The sequence below is a fragment of the Rhyacophila brunnea genome, unplaced genomic scaffold (genome assembly GCF_057557595.1).
Source record: "Rhyacophila brunnea isolate RB1 unplaced genomic scaffold, BYU_Rbru_1.0 scaffold_2, whole genome shotgun sequence".
Classification (NCBI taxonomy): domain Eukaryota; kingdom Metazoa; phylum Arthropoda; class Insecta; order Trichoptera; family Rhyacophilidae; genus Rhyacophila; species Rhyacophila brunnea.
This window is the reverse complement of record NW_028232859.1, coordinates 32694638-32714054: the sequence shown is the minus strand read 5'-3', so window position 1 is coordinate 32714054 and position 19417 is coordinate 32694638.

Sequence of the window (19417 nt, the reverse complement as noted above, 5' to 3'; positions counted from 1 at the left end):
TGTTTTTGTTTTATGTTGATGGTGAGTGTAAAAATGCTAAGCTTCTACGATGCGAAAATAAAGATCGAGAAACGGATGTAGAAAGGTCCCGCCCACACGATATAACATATAATGTTTGTTTGTTAAGCTCTAGGCTCATAGAGGAAACTATGGTCAGTTAGCCACGAAGATTTTGCTTTGGGCCGCTAGATTGATAGAGGTTCGTTTTTTGTTATGTGGAACAAATAACAAAATTACCGTTAATCTTTCATTATAATACCCAAACATAACAATGTTGTGATGTCTGAAACCTTATTGACTACGCATTATTTAGGAACCCAATTTATCCCAACGTTATCTTGTATTCAAAAGAAACCCTTTTTTCCAACACAGCGGTTTTCAATGAAGATTTTTTATTCAAAGAGTAAGTAGGTAAAATACGCAACCATGATTTTATATTTTCATTCGTATTACTATTTATGGAAAATTAGGTAGGAACTATTATGTAGACATAACATTCTGTACATATTTTTTCATATATTACTCCAGTTTCCTAAAATATTGTATGTACTATGATAGAGTACATTTGATATAAAAAAAATAAAAAAAAAATCAATAAAAGTGCTTTATAATAATATTTTAAACCCTCAATCCCAATCACGTGGTATAAAATATAACGATAATATAAAGTCGCATTGCAGATATGCCAAACCACGTAATGTAACATTGCTGAAAATGAAACTAGTGTTTTAATATAGTCGTTTTGTTTGTAATTATGGTCAGCATCATTTGTGATGGAATTCCATTACAAGATTTGGCTTCCATATATAAATGCAGCTTTAGACGTGGTCGTAAATGGTGTACGAGTAGGTATTATAATATAATCGTCTCAGAAATGCTAAGCGGCGAAATGCGGGGTAGTAGTAGTTAGCAATCTTAAGATACTCTATAGAGTAGGTACATAATTCCAGTATCTGTGTTTAAGTTGTCAGTATGCTACTATTATAGTGTGTGTAAAGTTTAGATCTTTTTTCAGCAAAAAAAAATTTTTTATTCCAACAAAAACATGTACCCATTTAGATAATCAAATATAAAAATATATTATTATTATTTACAATTGTTATCAAATAATTTTTTAATTTTAGTACAGATATGTTTTACCCTTTTAGTTTAATCTAGACTTTATTCAATGAAACAGTCTAAAACGATATTCAAAATAATTATTTTAACACATTCTGAGTTATACAAAATTTAATAAGCCTTCAGGATTATCTTTGGTTGAGTCGAGCTTTGATTCAGTTTCATAACTCCATTTGCCACAAGAAAATTTGTAACCAATTTCAGTTAGATTTTTGTAATTTAAAATATTTCCGTGTATTTTTCAATTCCAACAATTCATTTTTTTCTAACTGTTTGACCATTAAAATGTCTTTTAGCTTTGTTCAAAAATTCAAACAGTATATTTTTTTGTATGTAGGTACATAGATTTATAACTAAAAATGAATTAAGCATTATTTATAACGACCGAGCGCTATTTTATATTAAATAAATAAATTAAATTATCAACACTACATATTACATAGTTATTTGATTTAGTCAGAGCTTACAACACATAAGCCACAACTTGGTAATCAAGAAATTTCACCTAATATTTAGCCGATAACGAATTTATTATACCCACACAAAGGATTGTTTGCCTAGTGGTTAGGTTATAAACGATAGAGATTTGATATATTTGGCAACAATGAACCGCTTTAATCACTAAATACCGTTTGAGTTGTCACCGAACAGGCCGCGGACTCGATCTCCAAAGTTGTTGGCTCACCGAGGGGTTTCAAATGTAAATTAACATCTCGAACCGATCTTTGACGTTTAGTTTCTCACTCTTGCCATGTTCCCTTTACCTCCGTCGCTGAGCAAAAGCTACAAAATCAAAGTTCGTGGGAGAGCTTTGCTGAAAACCGCAGTTCGCGGCTAGCTTCAGATCCTTTTGTACATAGTTACAAATGTTGAAACGCCAATTTACCATGTGAAAACTTTCAAAGCGCAATTATTTTGTAAAACTTCATTAATTTTCCAAAAATTCGCAAAACTAAATTAATTGAAATGGTATGTTAATACTGTTAAATGTAAATTTTAGCTAGGTACAATCAATTTTTGAGTAAAATTTCACTTTAATATTTTCGAGTTTCTGTTCAATATCTAATCATAAATTATTCAAATAAAATAAATATTTCTTCTTTTAATTGTGCATAGCTGACAATACGTATTTATAGTTAATTGTATAATAAATTATTGATTATATTGTTGGTGTTTAATGATGTTTAATCACATCCACGATGCCCTCGTGGCTTATACATTGGCCAATAGCGTCGTTCAAAGTTCAAAACCTGGGTCTGGCAAGTACCTACATATATTGTTTTTAAATTTATGTATGAGTCAGAATATCGATCTAATAGGTTGAGTAAGTGGCAATACAAACCTCCACTCTGTGGAGGTCCATATGATCTAATTAGGATCGGACATGGTCGGAATTAATTGATTTATAAATAAAGTATAACGTATAATATATAAATTATATAGATATTACAAGACTTATCCGTATTTTTTATTCACAAAATAAATTATGTATGTAAGTACTATAATTATACGTAAACATAATTATATGAGATATACTATTGAAATCTAGATTTTCATTGATCTATTATATAACTAATATTTTATTGTTTATAGATCATTATTTATTTTGTTTTTAATAGTTAGCATTAAATAATATTCTTTATTGACAAACCTAGTATTTTTTATACGTTTTTATTAATTAGCTCGTACTCTTGTTTGTCTAGTAATATTTTTTTCTTGTGTGTCCAGTACATTTTTTTCTTGTTTGTCCAAGATTTGTATTGGACGATTGAAATTTTTTAACTAACTTCCCGACTAGCTAGACTTTTGAAAGTTTTAGAATATATCAGAACACGACGACAACGTATTCATTTAATACTTTTAGCCATTTTTAAACAGAATTGAATTAATTTTCAGTTAATTCTGTTTTGTATGGAAAGTTGGTTGCTAAGGGAGTCCTAACAACTAAATTATTAATATATACGTGTGTTACTGTAGAAATCAATATGAAATGTCAAAATTAAATTTAAAAGTTTTTATTAATGCATAGAATTGTCAAGTTTATATGATTCAACAGAAAATTTAAAAACGTGGTATATAAAAAGTTCTTTGTATATTGTAATTATTTATTATTTATGACATTAACTTACTTTAAGTTGACTTTGAACACATAGATGTAAGTAAGGCCTAAAAAATATTTTTTGTTATTATATTTTTCTCTTTGAAAAAATATATGATGAATTATAACTTCTCTCCTTTTAAATTCTCAGAGAATATTACAAATATTTCATGTACGTAAGAACGTAATTGCTGGATTTTGTTTTGCAAAATCTTCGAGTAAATTGCTTGCGTTAAGAGAGAAAAAAACCAAAAGAGTAAGTCCCCATTATGCTATGAACCTGAGAGATATAGGGGAACAATGTGATAAATCACGCGAATGCCTCCCTCCTTGGTTTTCCTTATTAAGTTGCTTCATTCCATACCGCCATAATACTTTCGCCACGGTAGCTGAATACTTGTTATTGAGGTCTTTGCTTCTTTATTCTTTTAGAGCCCCCACAATTTCTTTTTTTATTTTATTCAGAGACGCACGCACAGTTAATACTTATATAATATTAAATCACGTATTTCAAATTGCTCAACACACAATACTGATCATTAATATACGTACATAATTTTTTTTTTTTTAACTTAGTACCCATTAAAATAATAATATAGTCATAAGTAGGTAGTCTATTATAATATAATTTTTAAGTTGAATTGTTTCAGCACAACGATGGAAAGATTTTTTTATTATAATTTAATTTGCATTCACTTTTTAAAAACAATATTTCACCATATTATTATTTAATTTCATTGCTGTCATATCAAAATTTTATTAACTATAAAAACTATAAATTATTCATCACTAAATTCTAATATTATATCGATTGTATATTTTTTTCTGTACATTATATAAATATGAATCTATTTTAAAAGTAGGCATTAAATATTAGTAGAAATGTATAAATATATAAATAGTTTACGATAAACATGAACTACCATGAAGGCATTTATGTAGCTAAGCTGTATTTGATAGACGTAGTTACCTCTACTCAAAATATACATATTTGTCTATATGATTTATTTTGCATTTTTCCATTTTATTTAGAGAAAATAACAGAATAAAAATATATGCGATGGCATGAACATAATAATATATGTTACGCACATCAATTTTATTTATTTGATATATATATATATATATCTACCTATATACACAATCAGTGTGACATATTGTGTGTTAATATTTCAACAAAAATTTTGTATTATTTTAAACTTCATAGACTATCCAACCCAAAATAATATTGACTCTAACATCACAAATTTCTTGATAATTTCAATTGCAAATATTCTTTATTTTGAAAAACTACCCGATCACGAGGCGCTATTTGGCAAGTGAGGGGTCGCATGCCCCTAGCCCCTGTTGTCTGAAAACGCCCTTAACCCCTCATCCGCCTCGTCGTTTCCACCATTAGCACTTTTTCTCGATAAATTATGGAAAATAATGCAATTAAGCGGTTCGGCTTGCGCCAGGCCTGGGATTGTGTTCCAGCCTCCAGCGTTTTTTCGCTTCCTCTCTTTAACATTTTTCAATTTTTCTCCCTTTTACACGTTGTCACTACAATTTCAAATATCTACCCTTTTATTTTGTACTGCTTGCGGTTTTTATTTTGCTTGTTTGATCGTAAATCTGAATATTTTCTTTGAAGTGGAATGCATTAACACATTTTACATTTAATGTTTTATGGCGAAAAAAATAATATTACCAAATTTATTAAATTCAGTAAAACATATTAACGTCTCTAATTAAGGAACCGCTATAAGTATTATAAAAGTTTTAATAAAAAAAAACTTTTACTTGATTTTCAAATAATTATTAAGGTTGGCAATCCCGGGTCGCTGAAGTCCCAAAATACTGTGTTTAAAAATGGTTTAATTGATTCTAGTTTAGTCATTTGTAGCATATTATTATTTATAATAATTAAGCGAATAATATATTAAGTTATTAAATACAACCAGTCTCTATTTTTTTAATTTAAAAATTTTCATCTATCGTAGGTATAAGTCAATTTACTAGATTTTTCTGTTGTGTATTTTTTTAAATATCAATATGTTTCCGCACTATCACGCCGTGGGTCTCCGGTTTGAATACTGGGTCTGGCAAGTACACATATTGTTTTTCAATTTGTGTGTGAGTCAAGATATGGACCTAATAGGTTGAGCAAGTGGCTGACATCCATTTCTCGTAAAAAACAAAATCTGTTAATACAAACCTCTACACTGTGGAGGCTCATACGATCCTATTAGGATCGGACATGGTCGGATGTTTCCGCATAAGATTAAAGACTGTTGCTTGAAGATGATTTTAAGTAATTCCGAAAAAATTATGATTAATCTAGCATAATTTATAATATTTTTTTTTCGAGTAAATACTTTTTAATGTAACTGTAAAACTTCTCGCACACTCATACTATAAATATTTTTGATAAGTATGATTTTTCCTTGAATTTATTGCCGTAAGCATTATTGCTTACGCACAGCTACTAAATAAAAAGGCACCCAATATTTATGTTTAATTAACTACGCACAATATTTGACAATGTAACATTCTTTATTGATTATACATAATTTGGAAGCATCTCAGAAAGCAAATTATCCGGAATCCGAGGGATGCGAATTCGAATCGGGTGCATATATTTTTAGGATTTTATATAGGTAGGTTTATGAGGTGTTTCCAAATTATGAATATTTAATTTTTTTGTTCCAATCCCTAAATTTTCTTTCTTAACTTTCTTCTTTAAGCACTACGGTGCATGGTTGCAGCATCAGTCCCGTGCGGCTCCGTCTCGAAACGGAATGAGCACTTAAAATCACTTCTTTCAGACACGTTTAAAGCGTCATAGAAAGCGGCCGTGCATATCCACGGTTGTGCATATATGACGGGTGGTGGTGGGCACTTTAAACTGTTCCAATCCCTATATTTAATCTAATATCTAAAATCTTATACCGAAATACCGGAAATAAAAAAATGTATGGGATATTACAATTCTTAAATTAATAAACTATACGTGCAATCGTATTTTTTCAAATATAAAAATTAAATTATATAAATTTTAAATACGTTTGGTAATTCATTTTTTATTTAATTTAAATGAATGAAGATGAAGTATTTTCATTCAAAACTTTTATAAACAAAGTAGGATAAAGTTTCAATACAGGTTCCGTAAATTGAAAGAAGAAATAAACAGTTTCTTAAGCGTTTGAAAGCAGTAGAAGTTGTGGAAGGCGATCGCACTCTGAGAAGAGTTATTAGTTTCAATAATGATTGCCTCGAGGAAAAATTGGAAAACTTTCAAAGTGAGTTCAAACCGGAAGTTGAACTTTTTCATTTATCTGTATAACTGCGAGAATTTTTTATGAAAAGAATTTTCAAAAGAGAATTCCCGGACTTGTTGAGTATAAAAAATGATATAGTGACACTTAAACCGTTTATTGGTATTATTAATATAATTAGATACCTTGTATGAATCAATTATTCGACATAGTATATATTATATAATTGTATATTTAAATAAAAAATATTAAAATTTTATGTGTTATTAGACACTATTAGGGGCATTATTTTTTCCATATATTATAAAGAATGTTCGTATCATGATCTATGGAGAGAGGGTTTGAATTATTAATGTACTGCTTTTTTTAATCTACTTCTAAATTTTAATTCAGTTACTGTTAATATTTTGATTACATAGTTAAATACCAGTTCTTGTAAATGTATATTAACCCATAGCTTACGGGTCGCACAAAATTATGTTTTTGCTAATTACTTTTCAAATGCAAATTAACACGTTAATTACAAAATTAATTAAAAGGGCTCGTAAGCATTGTGTTAAGATACCTCCATAATTTGGCAATGTATACTCTATATCGATGTCTTTAAGCATAGATGTTGTAGATATTCACAAAAAAACGAGTTGTCATCGAAATATATTTATTTATAATAACATGAATAGATTAAGCATCAATTCTCAAGTTTAAAATCCAGATTATTCAATAACAATACATCTTCCATATTATACAATTATTGGACACAGTAAAGACAATAACTAAATACACTAAACTACAATATTAACTCAGTATTAATTGTCAAAAATGGATGTATGACGTATGTGCTTCCAACCGTTGATATGTTTCGTATCTGATTTAATATGTATTAATCTAATTTGCAAATCCCCGCTGTACCAGTAATCATAGTAACGCACGTAATGAATTCAACAAATAACTCAATATTCCCTTATTGGTAATCATCCACCGAATACAAGAGGTAATGGCGTCAGTGCGAAAGTTCAAATTGAGTTCATTCGAGTTGGACGTTGAGTAATGGGTGGCCGACAGGAGAAGGTACATTCGGGGGTTAGATAATAGGGAACTACCTTGAGAAATAGTAAACCAAAATTTTATAAAGATGATAGATGTTCCATTTTAATCAAATAGTGTTTTAATATTTATTTAGTATTAGGTACTTGAGTGTCCTAAAAATGTATGTGATTAATTATTCTTCATCTCATTACTGATATTTATTATTCTCCTTTCAAGCTTTCTCCACCTACAATATGTATACTCTTACATTCGATGCAACTCACCAACCTCTTCTTCAAGCTACTCAGATCTCTTCCAACAATGTTGGCAGGGAGTTAAAGAACATGTTTCTTGCAGTTGTTATGTCCTTTTCATTTTATTTTATTTCTGTTTCAAAGATATATAGGTACAGGATTATGTAAAAAATACAAAACCATACAACAACAAAAAATCCGTACGGTTTATATTCGTATCCATTTTCTATATAGGTAGTTATATAAATCAAAAACATATAATTCGTTTCAAAAATATCATGTATGCATATAAAATATATCATCAAATTATGGTGCATTTTAATTACATATTACATAATATAACGTTGTACTAATAAAATATACTTTTTGTAACTCATTATTTATTTAACTACCTATATGTATATTTATAGTATAATGAAATATCCATATAAATAAATATAAGGAATCATTTAATTTAATTTAATTTAAATATCGATCTCTTTACAGAAATTTTGCAAGATTTATCCAAATTGGTTTCAAAATAGTTGATTGTACAGAGCACAGACGGTAGTTTGTGATAGGCTGATTGCTGAATAAGTAAATGTGAAATCCTATTCAGTATCTTCATACAAATTAATAATGAAATTAGTGAAAATTGCTGTTATAATAATTAATATACTTGACATTACGTGATGCAACATGCATGTTGTATTTTCCAATGTGTATTAAATATGATCCAATACTAGGATCAGTTTAAAAAAAAATGGTGTTTACTATTCCTCGTTAAAAATCTGTTAAAATTAAAACCTTCTCCCCATGGAAGGAGATATTATGTAAAAGCGTACGTTTTTTATAATAATAACTTAGAAACATTATACTACACGTATTTTCAAAATATATTGTCATTGATGAACCAATCGGTAAGAATCGGGAATTTAAAACAATAGTGTGACTAGAATACCAAACTAATATCAATATTTTTAAACCACTTTTATTTTATAAATTTAAAAGTGTCATTTAAGATGAAAAATAGGTAAACATTATATATCTTTGCATAAAAACCTACGTGATTAGTATAAGTGCAGCTCGACCAAACTATACCTAGTAGCAAACGAAGATCGCCTGTAGCATTTTTTTTTGTTATTTACGATGTACATAATATAATTATTTGCATATGTTCTCGATTTTTGAATAATTCATATACCGTGGTCGTTCAATGATATATTTTGTGATTTTTTTATAATCTATATTTCGGAAAAAAAAACATTATCTTCTATTCAACTTACATTAAAAATATATTTGATGTGTAACTATTTTATTTAAATGACAAAAATACCATTTCGTTACAAGATGACAATGACAATTAAAAAAACAGTAAACATTTTGAAAGGAAACCCTTAAAGAAAAATATTAATTTTTATTTATGTATATCCAAAAAAACTAATAAATTGCATTTTCGGTAAAGATGTGATTATTATTAAGTTTTACATTCACATGTAGGTATATACATTGTATTTCATGTTATTTTAAAACACATGGATGTTTATTAAAAATAAAAACTTGGTTTATATTTTATTTCTCTCAAACAGGGTGGTTTTACTATTAAAATCTTTAACGTAAACTCAAAACAAAGGTGTGTGCAGTTAATTGTTTTTTTTTGTTTCTTTATTAAACTCCACAACAGGCCATGAAGCACAATAATAGTGATAAAACTCCCAGGCTTGAAGAAATAACATATTAGATTATGTAAATATATTTTGACCTCACCGGATTCGAACCCAGAACTCCCGGATGGAAGGCCTTTTTTATATATATTTTTACACAACTATATGTAGGTAATTTATATCCTGTAGTATACATAAATAAATATTATAATGCAGTCTAGTTTGTGAAACAATTCCTGTAAGTACATCCTGATAGGGGTTGAAAAAGCATTCACTTAGAGTACTTAGACGCTCGCTCACTCAGTAGCGATCTCAACGATCTGATACGTTTCATGGCGTATTTTTCAATGAATTTTAAATGCCGCTATAACGGAGTGTCTGCGGTAAAAAGAAATTTACCATACAACAACTTAGTACATTTTTTTATATTATAACATTTTTTTCATGCATGTCCGTTTTGATTTTTATATAGATACCTTCCTTTTCATACTCTTTTTTATATTGTGTTGAAGTACTTTTACATTTTTCTCCTTTGTACTTATAATCGATAAAAAATGTATATTTTCAAAACAGTTAAGATTGATTTGGGTTTTATTTAAATGCCACTTTAGTTAGGCAAAAGTATTTTTGATGGTAATTTAAAATAAATATGCACCCACTAATAACAACTATCATTATGTATTCTATTATATATGCATAGTTCAAAAGGAGCTTTAAAATAAACAGAAAATTGACTATAGTATGTGTTGCTTAAATAATAGTCTAAGATATAATCCAATTACTTCATTTGCCAAGTCATATAATAATATTTTGAAATCGTATCCTGAAGTTGACTACAGCCAGTTTCAAAAAAGTTACATTAAGTTAAACAATGGATAATTGAAAACTTTTCATTTTAGAAACTATATTAAATGGCTTTCAAATATATTTTATAATCCCTTCTACTTATTTTACATCCATAACGCAATATGACTCTCTTCGTATACGTTAAATTTAATACTAATATAATTCATTGATTATTTTACGTGTATGAAAATATGAAAAGTTAAATCAAATTTTCAAATTTACGATAATGAGTAAATCATTAGTTTATGATTAAAATATACGTAAGAATATTAAATTATTGTAGTATGTTGATTTTTTTCACATTTTCTTTTTCATTTAATAATTTACATATTATTTAGTATGAAATCTTTTTTATATATGTACCTAATTATTAAAATTATATTTATTTAAAGTACCTATATAGTAGCAAATCGTAAAGTTAAACACGTTTTATAGAAAAATTTGCCGTTGTATTTATTGGCCTATTAGGGAGGGTAACGCTTTCAAGAGAATATTATACATTACTGAGTTCTACATTGATAAACAAATATTGCAGCATTATTGATTAATTTAATAAAACGCATAACTTTTTAGTACTTATTCCACTTTTATTATTCAATAATTTCGGACCGGTTTCGTCCGCCTCAGACATTTTCAACTGAGGCGGACAAAACCGGTCCAAATTTATTAAATAATAAAAGTGGAATAAGTACTAAAAAAAATTGCGTTTTATTAAATAAATCAATAATACAATGCAGTATCACTATGAATTGACATTTAATACAATAAAGGAAATATTGTAGCGTAGTGCAACGAATTGAGATTATAAAATTGCACTGACTAATAGCCGAATACATGAGATTTCAAATTACCTTCAAGCTAAATACCTAATTTTCCGCTATTTAGGTTGATTTACTGTTTCTGATGTAGGGATATGACGACACGTCACGTCACCACTGTTTATTCAAAATGGCTGCTTTATATGTCATTTTAATAATGCATTCATTACAACAGACGTTTGCTTGAGACCCTAGTTCATTTTTTAGAATCTGTAAAACATTTGTGAACTTTAAAACAGTACCTACTCGTACTGTTTACAAAATACGTACAATTTTGATCCATAGTCTATAATCTAAAATTCTAGATAGTAGGTACGAGTACAATGCTCTCGTATTTCGATTACATCAAAAAACGCAGTATTTTTCATGGAGAGATAAGATGGATTTACGTAAGATTACGATAAAATACCTCCGCTAAACGACCGCAAAGACAGGTATTGCTGTATCTGGCATTAAAATATGCAATTAGAATAATTGGAAGCATTCTGCATTCTTTCAAAATATTATGGTACCTACCTACTTAGTTAATTCTAAGATAACTGTAATAAACAAGGCAAAAGTCTTAACCACACTGATAAAATCAAGATTGTCATACGGTGATTGGTATAAATGATAATATTACACAAAGATCATTACATATTATTATCTAAATCCTTTTCATTTCCGTCATTTATTCCGTTTTGACATCTCGTAATAAAAGTGAAGTTAGTCATAATATACCTAATATACGTGAAACTAACTGCAGAAAGCAAACCTATGTTGCCATTCGATTACTCAATAATTAATGTTTATTGGGAATAATTTGTCCGATATTCAATTCTATTATAAAAACACTGTACAGTTGTAAAAAAAAATGTTTATAGTTTATATTAACTATTCATTTATAGTTATTCAATTTATACAGTGCAGTTCGGATACTAGGTAATTCCACACTTCTTGACCATTTCATTTATTTAATTATAAAAAGGGGATAAATATTTAAAAAAAAAAAAACGGCTACTATTCTGACTTGTGACGAAATGTGACGTCATGCGTTCATGCATGCAAATTGGCACTATTTAGGTTGAAGGTACCTAATTTGGAATCTCATGCATACGGCCCTAAGTAATATGCATCGTATAAATAGCAATGATACTAAAATGTCCTGTAATTGAAAAAGATTCGAGTTCGAATTTGTCAGTTAATGCTATATCGATAACGATATGAATTTAAATTATTATAGAGAAAATGATGCTCATCATTATTATTGCCACTGTAGAGTTATTAATATGAGCATTATAAAATTATCATTGGCATTTATTTTGAAATAATATCACTGATACCATAGACATTTTATTTAACCGGATACAGATAAGTTTCTAAGCATCGTGTATATATCAACTACCTATAACGGAATGAGGAAACTCCAATTGAACTTCCGATATCTAGCCAAGTAATAATAACTTTATCAGCCGTTTGTACACACAATCGAACAAAGCGAAGGAATTTATATGCCTTAACTTGCGCGGTGCGGCGATTCAGTAAATTGATTTGTCGCTGTGACTAGCAACTCCACCAACGAATATCGCGCTATGTGGCAACAATGCTAAAGTTAACCCCTAAAGAGACGCCGTTTCCCGTTTAAGCCAAGATAGCTTCCTATTGTAATGGAAACTTATTACAGCGATCCTTATATCGCGTACGTTATAGTGTGAAGCGGTAAATATGCTAACACTTTCCCAATTAGTTTCTCCTTCGAAGTCCTGTAGAAATTCAATATATCATTAATTATAATACATATACAGCTTTACAAGTACAAATCATACTATTATAAAGTATTTAATTCATGTTTCGACATCTTCAAAGGTCATGCTTAATGAATGCTCCGCTTACAAGAGAAATCTAGCGGAAAAATATGAAGCATGCAATTTGAGACAATTTGTTGAAAATTTACATTTTAACGTGTTTTAATTAATTAATACTTATATAAAAAACATTAAAAAGACAAATATTTTTTATTTAAAGTCAGAGACAAACTTATAATAAAACATGTAATAAGATGTGAATTCTTTAAACGATCACATCTTATTATAATATGTTATAATTTTATGATTAAAATTTAATTTAATTAAATTTTTCTCAAATGCCGCTAAAATATTTACCAATTTAATATTTTAATCCAGTTTATATGTAACAATGATTTTAACATACTTACTAATAATTATTTGGGTATAATTTATTATTATTTTCTCAAAAATGATACAATGCCAATATGAAAATGTCGATTTTATACATATTAATTTTTGTTATTCATACTATCATCATATTGCCTAATTATAAAAATAATAATGTGCACAATATAGTTTAGTTCTAATAAAATATAATTAGTCATACTAAGAGGTACAATGTGTCCAAAAATTAGAGACCGTTAAATTGACGACATAGGTAAAGTAAATGGTAATGGAATGTACACAACCGAGAATAGTGGAATAAGCTTGAAGATGTTTTAGTCCGGCTATCAATTGATTCAAGCTGATGATAATATTACACTCTTCCTACTAACATTTCCTGTAAAAACTCCATTCGATTTAGTTTTCCGGAAAACAATATTGGCGCTTTCCCAAAAATGCTCACGATTTACGATGGATTTCATTAAAAGCCAACTAGATATCCACCGGATATAAGTAAGCCTCGGCGTACCTATTGTATAAAAAAGAGTTACTAAAAACGTTCATTCCAGCTGCGGATGAAAAGCGACTCATCTTCTTCAAAGTAAATTTATTCCCATTGAACAAAAGGCTCCAAATAATCTTTCACTGCGGCTTGATCATTTTCAACCCTCCCAACTTATCATTTAATAGCCACACACTACCGATTCTGATCTTTGCGCTTATAAATTAATATTAAGAGTTAATAAAATAATATAAATACCAACCCTATATAATTTATACACAATCAGCAATATTTACTGTGTAATACTACAATCAGCAATGTCTACAATGAGTACTGGATACGCTACTATTTGAAAGGGTATACAATAAATTTTATTCATATTATGAACAAAATTTCATTTATTTTTATAGTTATTCCTGACTAAAACAATCTTTCTCGAAGTGAAAGAAGTCTAATAAAATTTGAATATCACCTTATATGTAGGTACACCATTTGAAAACACCTAAGATATAATATTATACATAAGTAAAGAAAAAATTAAAAAAATAATATCTTGAATTCTCAGTCTCGAAACTTCTGAATTATTTCTTGAAAAAAAATATTTATCGAATATATAATTTGAGTAACACAAATAAGTTTATTACAATGTTATATTTTATATTTGTTAACCAATCGCCCAACCCATTCGGTTCTCGCAATGGATCATTAGGAGAAATTATTATATTTCAGTAAATATTATTTTTGGGTAAATAATTAAATAATCGCTGGTTTGGAGGTAAAACTCATTATGTGCACTTTTGGCCAAAATGAGTTTTTTCATTATATCCACTAATTTTTACCATATCTCTTGCTGGAAAAAGTCACTGTGACGATAGCTAGCTTATTAACGGAAAAAAACTGGGGAAGAAATCATTATCAGTACTTATTTAAGATTTATGTTCAGGAAAAAGTCATTCCCGCACATAATGATTTTTTCCTGAACTGTAAACAGGTCTTTGAGTAAGTTAGTGAGTGTATTATCTGTGGTTTGCATTGTCGATAACTATCATCTTGTGCCAACTGTATATTACTGGTTGATTTTTTTTTACAAGATGAGAATAAATGATACTTATACTAAATAATCAGAATGATGTTGTTAATAAGTTTAATGTAAATACTGCCTGAACGTTAAAAATGTTATGAATTTCAAATGGACCAATTAATACAGCTTTGGCTGGATTAAGCGAAACTGGATCATTCAGAAACAATGACCGAAGAGGGGAAAAAAAGTCCAGCCAATAAAACTAGTAAGGCAAACATGAAACTGGTTTTCGGTCACATTAAGAGTTTCCCTTCGTAGACTTAACAGCCGCGTACGATACCATAGAATTCTACTGAGTAAACTTTACATTTACAACCTCCGGAATGATTTCCAAATAACAGGAGTGATTGAAAACCTTCTGGCCAAACGAAGATTCTTTGTAACACTGGACGGAAAACGCAGCCGTTGGAGACAACAATGGAACGGCCTTTCACAAGGTGCCGTCTTGGCACCCATACTGTTCAACGTTTATACTAATGGTCAGCCAATCGGAGTCAACACAAAACATTTCCTCTATGCAGATGGTCTAGCCGTGTTATACCAAAGCAATAGCTTCGAAGTGATTGAGAAACAGCTTAAAGATACATTAAGCGAGTTAAAGACATACTACGACCTCAATCAATTTAAGCCAAATCCAGGTGAAACACAGGTAGTAGCGTTCCATTTCCAAAACATGGACGCAGGGAAATTGCTTGATGTCGTTTGGGATGGGGTACATTTAGAACCCACAAACAGCCAACAAATAGCTGGGAATCACCTTAGATCCTATTAGCAACACTGCAATAATACTAAAATGAAGACAGCAGCAACAGAAAAGTATTATGAGAAAGCTAAGCAGTAATACGTAGGGAGCTCAACTACATACACTCAGGGTCTCAGCCCTTGCACTATGCACCTCGGTGACCGAGTATGCCTGTCCGGTGTGGCACATATCTGCGCACACGAGACAAGTGGACGACTGCGCTTAACGAAACCTGCCAGATCGTGACGGGGTGCTTGAAATCTACGCCTGTCACTAAAGTTCTCGTCATGCATGGGTATCAAATGTGCAAAACAAGGCTAAAATCCATAAAAGGCTTTATGGCGACAACAATACGTCTGACCGTCCCACCCGAATAAGATAAGACTATCCGCATGAGCGGCGAACCTAGCCTCTGAGGGTTTCGTAGATTAGGTAAAGCCAGCAGAGCACCTCCCACATGGAGCCAGTCTTAGGTATCACACATGGAAAGCCCTAAACAGACTGAGAACCATGGTAGGGCGCACCCGAGACAACATGGTGAAATGGGGGTTCTTTGATGACCCAACCTGCGAGTGTGGTTAAATGCAAAGCATGGAGCACCTGTTTTTATGCAAGGCTTGTCCAGTAAGCTGCAACTTCGACTATATCTTACAAGCCGAGGAAAATGGTGTTATCTTCGCTAACTTCTGGAGCGACACATTATAGCTATTGAAGACCCGATACGACGAAGAAATTTAAAATAATAAATAATAGAAACATAGATGATAATGGAGAGCTAGTAATGTGGCTCCAAATTAAATGTCTACATTATGAGAAAAAAATACCTGGAATTATCCAATATCGGTATAACCATACAGGACCTTACAGAAAAATTTATGCAGCGGGAAAAGGGAGACGGAGTAATGTTATTCTACAATTAGTAGGTGCATATCAATTCATATTACCAATATCTAATTTGAAAAAAGGATCTTATGAAGTTGTGTAAAAACGGTAACATTCCGGAAGAGCTAAGATATTGGTACGAAAATTTACCATCTATTGATCGCGACACATTAGACACATTACCAGAGCCAGACGTATTGGAAGACATTGTTGAGGAATAAAGAATATTTTTAATGCTGTTTATCCCTCAATTTATCATAATTATTGTTTTGTCCTTATTATCATCACCAGTGTATGTGAAATAATTATTATTAACCTCAGTGTATGTTTAATTGTTTTCAATTTTAATTGTTACGAATTCCTATTTTGGTTAAAATAAAACTGTTTTTAAATATTTTTATTCTTTTATTATTATTAAATTTAGTAAGTACCTACTCAAAAAGAATCTAAAACAATAAAAAACATTGCGAAACCCTTGCCAAAGTATTGACATACTATCACTTTACTAACAAACATGTGTGTGGAAAAACTCATTATATACAAAAACTCTTTTTTTTAAATGTTCCTAATTTTTTTACAGAATCTGATTACCTTCAATGTATTCTCTGATTTTTTATACATTTTATGCAAAAAGAAGAAAAAATCTTAATTTGAAATTGGATTTTTAATTGCAAAAAATATGTTCAAACCTCATTATCTCAGAACATCAAAATGTAACATAATGAGTTTTACCTTTAAACCAGCGTTATGTTCGTTTTATATTTGAGAAAATTTTACATTTCACATACATACATATCAATGTTAATATTTATTTTCTAGTGTTATTAATATACATCATTACCCCAGTCCTGACGTGTTGTAAGTACAGGTATTGGGTTAACCTAGTATTATGTTTAATAGATTTATATATATATTTATATATACATCAGGTGTTGGTCCGGGTAAGGGTAAACACTTTGTCCAATTATTGATATGATATATAATATACAGTAATACGTCACCGAAGAGAGACCAAAACTACATACTTTTTTGATGAATGTTTTAAAAAATAAAGTAAAATACAAAATTTAAAAACAATTTTTCCCGTAGAAACGGAATGCCGATATTCTACACAAGAATCATAATTATTCAATGAACTAGTTTACCATTGACACGAGCAGAAACGCCGACCTTCAGTTAGTGTTTGTGGCAGAGTATGGTTGAACGACATAACTATACAAATCTAGCCTTGTAGTCAATTCTACTTCTCAATAGCCTTGCGACAACCTCACGACACGGTTCAGACAGGATATATAAGTCCCATGGTTCTAAACTATGGAAGAATCAAGAATGAAATGGTCAAAAAGACCATGAACAGGTAACCACTAGCGTAATCGTTTAGTATTAGGAAGTAAAATGTATGTTGTTAACCTTTTCTTTGTAAATATAATAAAATTTTACGTAAAAAATTTTCGCCTCCGAAAATCAAGAGTGCTCCAGTGTAATTGGAACGCTGTGACCACAGACCTCGAAATGTCACGTCGTGAAATATCAGCGCGATGTATTTTTTAATATAAATTTCCGGGAAATCTCCATTAAACTTAGGAAATAAGTTATGGGAGAGATTGTTTACGTAAAATTTAGCAAGGACATGCTTCAATAACTTTTATAGCAATAATAGAAGTGTATGAAAATTGGAAAAGAAAATTGAATATTTATAAATTTATATACTGTATAATTGTGAATAAAGAATTTTTATACTAATTTTATCAATACAAGATAGAAGCTAACTACTGTTATAAAAATACTGTAAACGCGTACCTATATTTATAGACGCGTAATTATAATTATAGATTTTGTTAATGCTATAACATACTGACTATAACGAATATTGTAAAAGTAACAATTGGAAAAACTTAAGATTCTGGCATAGATGGGTTTCTACCCATAAATAATAATAAATCTTAATCGCATCTTGGGTAAATAAAAGAATTAAATACTGCAACTAAAAATACAAATTGGCGTGTGACCTTGAACTTTAACTGAATTCTGTCCGACTAGAATTTACGGCCCAGCTGTGCTGGCTCGCGAGGTAAAAATAGATTCAAGGTTACATCCATATTACTATATAAAAGTCACTATGCAAGATTAAATAAGTTAGTAACTGTTCGTGTATAACATCTTGTTAGGATTAAGCATTTATATATTTAAGTTGAAATGTTAAGTATAATATTATAGTATTTTCTCGTAATAATATTCGTCCGAAAAGTAAATATCGAATGAGAAAGTTTCTGCGGCTCCAAACAGTTTTATTAAAACTTAGTAAAATTCTATTGGCCTAAAAAGGCCAAGAGTGGTGGAAAGGACTAGTACGTGGGTGTCAACCTTTCATTTTGACATTTTAAATTTAAAGACTGCCATTCCCTTATTTAGTACCCGAATACTTATTCCGATACCTCGATGGAAAGCTAGAAACTTTCCCCTTCGTTTGAACACGAAAAATCATATAAAATCAACTATTTTGCTTACGTCATCCTAACTGCGCATTTAAGGGACATGTTCTAGAGGGTGCTTGAAACACCCCTATTAAGTCTTAATTTTGCGAAAATAAAGTAGAGTAAATTTAACCCGACTAAATTAGAAGATATCTCTATTAGAAAGTTGCCAGGAACGGGAGATATACGTAAATTCATCCCGTGAGAGAAAGATATAGATCTGCTATCCCTTACGGACTGTTTCCTGTTAAACCTCTATCCGAAGGGTATAAAAGGCGACCACTTTTCCCGTAAAATCATTAGTTTCTACACTCTTCACCAGCGATCTTCAGCAAGCAGCAGTCCTCACTGCAAGCTTGTGAGACATGGTTCTCAGTACATTCGCGATTCCTACGTACCAGTAAGTCCCCCCTTCGGCGGGCAAAACGTAACGCGAATAACACGTATCTGTCGGTAGTGACGTCGGCCGCTAAAACGCAGCGCGAATAGCACGTATCTGCCGGTAGTGACGTACACGCGGAGTAA